This window comes from Engystomops pustulosus, chromosome 3 (assembly GCF_040894005.1).
Source record: "Engystomops pustulosus chromosome 3, aEngPut4.maternal, whole genome shotgun sequence".
Lineage (NCBI taxonomy): Eukaryota > Metazoa > Chordata > Amphibia > Anura > Leptodactylidae > Engystomops > Engystomops pustulosus.
This window is the reverse complement of record NC_092413.1, coordinates 81,681,901-81,689,620: the sequence shown is the minus strand read 5'-3', so window position 1 is coordinate 81,689,620 and position 7,720 is coordinate 81,681,901.

Below are 7,720 nucleotides of genomic sequence, written 5' to 3'. Positions count from 1 at the left end.
ATGGCGTTATCAGCGTTCACCATATTTGTGGCATAATGGAAGTAGAAGCCCTTAGATCACTAATTTGACCCACCTGGGCGTTCTGGAGCTAGAATTAACTATTGCTTACCCCTGCTCACATACACTTTTCTGAATAGAATAATAGCATTGAAAGCAGTGACAGGGCAGAGTAGTTAAAGTAAGTTACTGCTTAAATTGCCATGTTAGCACTTTGCGATACATAAATGGGATTTGGTTGTAGTTAGGTCACTTGGTCTCGGACCACTTCATCACCCCATTTTCTACCACTGAGCCCACACTGCTGCCATCCTTCTCCGTCTGCACATCACAGAAAGCTGCAGCATTTGGCAGATGGGTTTTATTATCCTCATCATCATCATCGTAGATTTCTTCTGATGGTTCTCCGCCTATAAACAAATAAGTGGTCAGCACAACCTATAGTACAACCAAGCTGGTGCAATGGTATGTATCAACTAGCCATCAAGAAAAAAGAATGTACCAAAGAATGCTCTACTGTAACAAACAAAGATACAGATAATAATAATTTTATTTGTATCCAAACAGAGACAAAATAGGACATACATTTAAAACCATTTAAAACATGTAATATACGTAGAATGCGACTGGTGACCGTGGTGAGGGTCAACACAGTACTACCACCTGCAAAAAACACTTAGTGGTGAAAAAGATTCCTCCCACACAAAATGAGATGGGGTTCATGCAAATAAACAACCATATGTATCCGAAAAAGTTTACATATCAGCAAGTATATATGACCATATGCAGCATGTATCCACAAAAATGGTTGTACACAAATAGAATGCCCAATCTTTGAAGCAAATACTTATTGGCACTAAAGTGCAGGATGGTTGTGTTTCTAAAGTGCAAATGCGTAGAAGGCCAGTTGCCCCAAAGCACAGTACATGGATGTGCAGGAGAATGCACGCTAAAGTGTAGTGCTGATGACCCGATATAATACTAAAAGGCAGGCATACAGGTGGAAGGAGAAAAACAGGGGTATAGGGCCAGTGGCGTAACTAGGAGAGGCTGGGCCCCACAGCAGATTTCTGCATGGGGCCCCCCTTCACCTTAAAATATATATATACATATTTGTAAAATCACACACATTTATATACTTATACACACGTATAAAGTTTTACTCTCATACACACATTAATACACTCTTACCGAGGACCTGTAGTATATACACATCATACATCATTTACACACAGATACATACACACATACAGTATATACACACTCAGCATATACATAAACACACATACAGTATATACACACTCAGCATATAAATAAACACACATACAGTATATACACCTCATACATCATTTACTCACACAGATACATACACACATATAGTATATACACATCATACATCATTTACACACACAGATACAGACACACATATAGTATATACACATCATACATCATTTACACGCAGATACACACACATATAGTATATACACATCATACATCATTTACACGCAGATACAGACACACATATAGTATAAACCCATCATACATCATTTGCACACACAGATACATACACACATATAGTATATACACATCATACATCATTTACACACACAGATACAGACACACATATAGTATATACACATCATACATCATTTACACACACAGTTATAGACACAAATATAGTATATACACATCATACATCATTTACACACAGATACAGCATATACAAACACACATACAGTATATACACATCATACATCATTTACACACACAGATACATACACACATACAGTATATACACATCATACATCATTTACACACACAGTTATAGACACAAATATAGTATATACACATCATACATCATTTACAAACAGATACAGCATATACAAACACACATACAGTATATACACATCATACATCATTTACACACACAGATACAGACACACATATAGTATATACACATCATACATCATTTACACGCAGATACAGACACACATATAGTATATACACATCATACATCATTTACACACACAGATACATACACACATATAGTATATACACATCATACATCATTTACACACACAGATACAGACACACATACAGTATATACACATCATACATCATTTACACACAGATACAGACACACATACAGTATATACACATCATACATCATTTACACACAGATACAGACACACATACAGTATATACACATCATACATCATTTACACACACAGTTATAGACACAAATATAGTATATACACATCATACATCATTTACACACAGATACAGCATATACATACACACACTTACAAATATACTTACCAGAAGATGTTTCCTCTCTGCAGCCTCCTCCGATGATAGTTTGTGCTGCTCGGGAACTCCCTCCTCCTGGAGCCTGGTCTCTCTGCTCCTCAGTCCCCGGGAGGCCACAGTTCTCTGGCCGGCCTGTGTTGCCTGCTGTCTCCCTGGGGCTGCTGCTTCCTCGAGGCCCCTGCTTCCTCGAGGCCCCAGAGGCTCAGCAGCACTGTATCTATACAGTAGAGCAGGGAGCTGTGTCCATACAGTGCAGCAGGGAGCAGCCCGGGCATCGCTGCTGCTGTATGAGCACTGGCCGGGAGAACAGTACTCTAGGGAGAAGAGCCGGCTGGAGGAACTCACAGGGACTTTCAGGGTACGGACCTCCGGACCTGTGCCAATGTATGTGGCTATCATCCACCTCTGCCTGAGGCTAGAGGTGGCGCACTCCCTTCTCCTCTCTTTGGTGGATCCCAAATTGAAGTTGCGGCACAGTCAGGCGGGGGAGCGCGGGCCCCTGGACCTCCCGGGCCCCGTAGCAACCGCTACGGCTGCTACTGCTGTAGTTACGCCACTGTATAGGGCTTCCCACGCATTTCGTCGTGCTAGACGACTTCCTCACACCCATGAGGAAGTGGCCGTCAGACAACCCAACGGATACAGACAAACCGCGGAATTTAAAAAAAGAATTGTACTGCAAGATCAGCACTCACATGCACCGGAAAGAAGAAGATGAACTCCGGCGGACCTCGGCGCAGCAGCGACACCTGCTGGATATCCCGGCAGGCCCAAATCCTCGTTGGACAACGCGCCGCGGGATCGCGACTGGACCAGGTAAGTAAATGTGCCCCAATATATCTTTAAAATACAAATGTAAACATAAAAAGAGATGTATAAAAGGTTAACGCTGCACACACTTGACTTTGATTGCAACAGAGGAAGTTGCAGCAGGCAGACATAGAACACATCTTCTCCCAGCAACAACAGCTACATCATGACGGTCACCTATCTGTCTCTTAATTCCTACTTTTCTCATGTTAAAACACCTGCAATAGCGTATAAGGTTATAGGTGAAATATTTAATAACAACAGCACTACAGGGTGGTACTGTATGAGGATATGAATCAATTTAGTACTTTGACTAACACTGTAGTACTGTATGATGCAAATGTATTTTCCTTTATTAAAAATGAAGAAAAAAGTTGATAAAAAATGTATATAAAAATATAAAACTAATAGTGTGGGGTAGGATGCAAATAGTTCTAAAATTGGTAGTGTAATGTAACACTGATGCAAAAACAACTAAGACTAGTACTGTAAGATAACACTGACACAAATAGTTCTAAGATTGGTAACACAGACCCAAATACTTCTAAGATTGGTAGTGTAAGATAACACTGACACAATGATGTCTTAAACTGGTAGGCTAACTGCTTGCAATGAAAAAACATAGAGAATGAAAAAAAAGTCAAATCATTGATCATTTTACACAAAACTACAAAAATGGGTTGGACAAAAGTATTGGCACCCTCAGCCTGATAGTCACGCAGCGCCAGCGACACTTACCTGACCCAGCTCCCGATTCCCGTCCTTGCTCCCTGCGTGTGTGTCACTGTACTGCACCCGTAAGGCACCATGTGCCAAATGCCATTCATGGGGGAGCGTATATACGCCATATATACGTCGACCATATATATGTCCCCCATACGTTCATGTGAACGTAGCCTTAGAAAGATTACGTTTCAAGAAGAGAGAGGACATGATGGTAGAGACAGCAAAGAGACATTCACTAGTGTTCTGAATTAGGCCAGGGGTGATTCCGAAGTATATAGTTGGGTATCATCAGCATAAAGATGATATTGGATACTGGCCAATGTGGGCAGTATATAGAGAAAAGATAAGAGGACCTACGGCTGAGCCCTGAGTAACCTCGACAGTGAGAGGAACAGAAGAAGATCCAGAAAAGGACACTGAAAGTGCGGTCAGAGAGGTAGGAAGAAACCCAAGCGAATGGAGTGTCCTTCAGGAAAATGTAGCGAAGCATCCTGAGGAGGAGTTGGTGATCCACAGTATTAAACGCTTCCGAGAGATTCATTAGAATGAGGAGAGATTAGCCATCTTTGGAGATCATCAGAGACTTTAGTAAGAGCAGTTTCAGTAGAGTGCATAGAGCAGAAACCAGATTGTAGGGGGTCAAGGAAGGAGTTAGCCGAGAGAAAATGGGAAAGTCAAGAATAGACCAGGCGTTCCAGGGTTTGGAGATGAAAGGGAGATTAGAAACTGGTTTGTAGTTAGCGGCACTGGATGGATCCAGAGAAGGTTTATTTAGTAATGGGGTAACAACAGCATGCCTTGAAAGACACCTGGAAAGAGAGAGATTAAAGATTTTAGTGAGGTGAGAAGTGACTGCTGGGGAGAGGGACTGTATGAGATGTGAGGGGATAGTGTCCCTGATGCAGGTAGTGGGGCGAGCAGAGGGAAGGAGCCTGGACACTTCTTCCTCTGTGACTGGCTAAAAGGAAGAGAGTGAACAGGGTATGGTACTGGAGGGAAGGGGACACGCATCATAAATACATGTGCAAGCAGAATACTGGTGCAAATTTATAAATGTGGGTATTGTCCCTGTACTGTGACATCACTGTGCTTATCATTCATGTACTGTGACATCACTGTGTTTATCATCCATTTACTGTGACAGTGTATTATGTCTCTACTGTGATAGCACTGTGCTTATTATATATGTGCTGTGACATCACTCTGTGTTTAATGTCAGTACTGTGACATCAGTGTGATATCCTTGCATTTTGACACGGTTTATTATCCTTGCAAATACATTGCTAAGACAATGCTAATGTGTTTATTATCCCTTTGCTGTGACATGTTATGACATGTTTTTTGCCTAGGGACAAATGGTGTGAAATCTAGGGACATTTCTGGACACTGGTTTCTCCCATGGTTTTAAGCAAGTCTTTCGCTCCATCAGGGGGATGGAGTTCAACTTTGCATTGCACTCAAAACCAACAATAGAACTATGTAGATCCCATCCACTCTGCTGCTAATGGAAATTGTTGTGGTTTATCTGTAGAGGATTTCTCTTCGGTTAACCAGCAATAAACCAGCCCAGTCTGTGTTTAAGGGGCTACGAGTGATGTTATATACCACTTGTATACCACAGATATCAATATTCACAGGAGCATGTATTAGAAGAAACGTCAAAAGCTCACCATGTCACAAAATTTTTGCAAGTTAACTGCCCAGGAGATTAGATTCCCTTTTACAAATGGAACCTTTATTGGTAACGATATATCACTAAATTAAGGCTACTTTCAGATGGATGTAATATGTGAGCCCTTGTACTGCAAACAAAATACCCCAAACACTTGGATGAACTGAAGGAAGTCAACACTAGTATTTTTCATCCTTTTCAAGCCAGGTACTCCCTAATAAAAAGGAGTTCAATCCATGTACCCCCAAGCCAGCAATGAGACCTTGAGAAAGACACGATGTGTCGAAACGCGTTGGTCTGTGACGTTTAAGCTATATACTACTATGAGTGTTATTTTATATGAAAAATAAACACATTATATTTTAAAGCCTACATTGTGCCTTGCTGGCCTGATGGATCATTTCCTCACATTTGTCTACTGCGTGTCAAGCTCCGGACCTGTCCATGTGCACCACTAGAGGCTGATTAGGATCCTATTTGGGTGAGAGACAGAATTGTCCTGAGGGCACTGATACAGACAAGCTTTCCCACAGCATCACTGGCACAGAATAAGGTATCAGAATAGAGTATCTATTAATGTTCCGCATCATGTTTTTTATCCAGGGGACACTAGTTTGGTATTTTCAGTGGTTCTGCAAGGATCCAAAGATATTTGGCTAGCAATTTCTGCAACGCTAAGTCATAGCCAGGAGAAGTGGACTTGTCACCTGTGAGTTGCTGGAGGCCACTTTTGTCTTATCATATGTGTAGTCAGTGGGGCAAATTTAGGCGGCATTCACACGCGGTATGCCCCGCAGACTGCAGTGTGAATGAACCCTTACTAGGGTCCTTGTGCCAGTTTTCTGGCAGACTTTGCACATTCTTTTTTTATCTGCAAACTGCTTACACATGTATTTATGTATTTAAGAACTGTCCACACCACATATGTTTCGCATGCAGCCCTTTTGGGTCGCGGCTGCACTATTCTACACGCAACACAAATTTTGCCATTGAAAGGGGCGTTCCTGTGCACAGACGGACCGTGTGTCAAATTTATCATGCAGTGTCTGACAGAAATGTGTTGCACGCCCTATGTTAAAGGCACACTTAAAAAAGTTTGTGCACTCTATCAGGGCAATGCAGAGAGTGCCAGAGTCATGAAGAATGCGTGCCATAAATCATGAATCTGGCGCCCTCTGTGCCCCAGTGTGTAACCTGATATAAGACAACTCTCAGCATGTGCAGCGTCATTGACAGAGTTTCCATGAGCCAAGCAAATCTATCAGAAATGGCAGAAAGACCCCTTCAGTGTTATTGATGGGGAGGGGAGAAGGCACAACAGTTAAAAATTTGATGGAAGTAAGTTACATATATAACATACAATCGTGTTCCATGCCCCTTTGGCTGTGTTTGGCATTTTTTGGCTCTGCTCTAAAACATGGTCTATAGTAAGATTAACATGTCATAGACTGTAAGTTCTTGCGAGCAGTGCCCTGACTCCTATTGTTCCATATGACTATTTATACTCTGTAACATAATATTATATTTGTATATGTCCCCTATGAATTGTAAAGTGCTGAGGAATGTGATGGTGCTATATAAATAAAGATTATTATTATAACATACCATCAACCTGTACATGTACTAGGAAGAAGGAAAAAATAATTAAAATTCAGTAACAATTGATAAAAAAAACCTCTGTTTTACCACTTCGTTATGGGCTTTATTTTTACAGTTTTTACAGTCCAAATGACACCATCTGCTTTATTTTTTTGGGTTAGTATAGTCACAGATATACAAAGTGTGTTTAGGTTTTGTTATGTTTAATTATATATATATATATATATATATATATATATATATATATATATATATATATATATAAAAATAAGACCTGGTAGAGCCATTCCTGTAGTCATTAGATGCTACCGGAGGTTGTGACATGGGTGAAGATTTCATGGGATGTTCACTGACTGTTGCACTGCAAATGTGATAAAAGCAGCTTCCTGGACAAAAAGGGCTAATTGGAGGAAAGTGCTAAACATGAGAGATTGGGGCGAATGCTACCGATAGAAATTGAGTCACATGAAATTTAGCAGGAAATTCGGTTTGGAGAGTTATAAGGATGTTAGAGAAGTTGATTTTTTTGTTCAACAAATGTGAATTTGTGTTTATGGAACAATAAGACACCCCCTGGCTTATTTTCAGGGAAACACAATATATTCT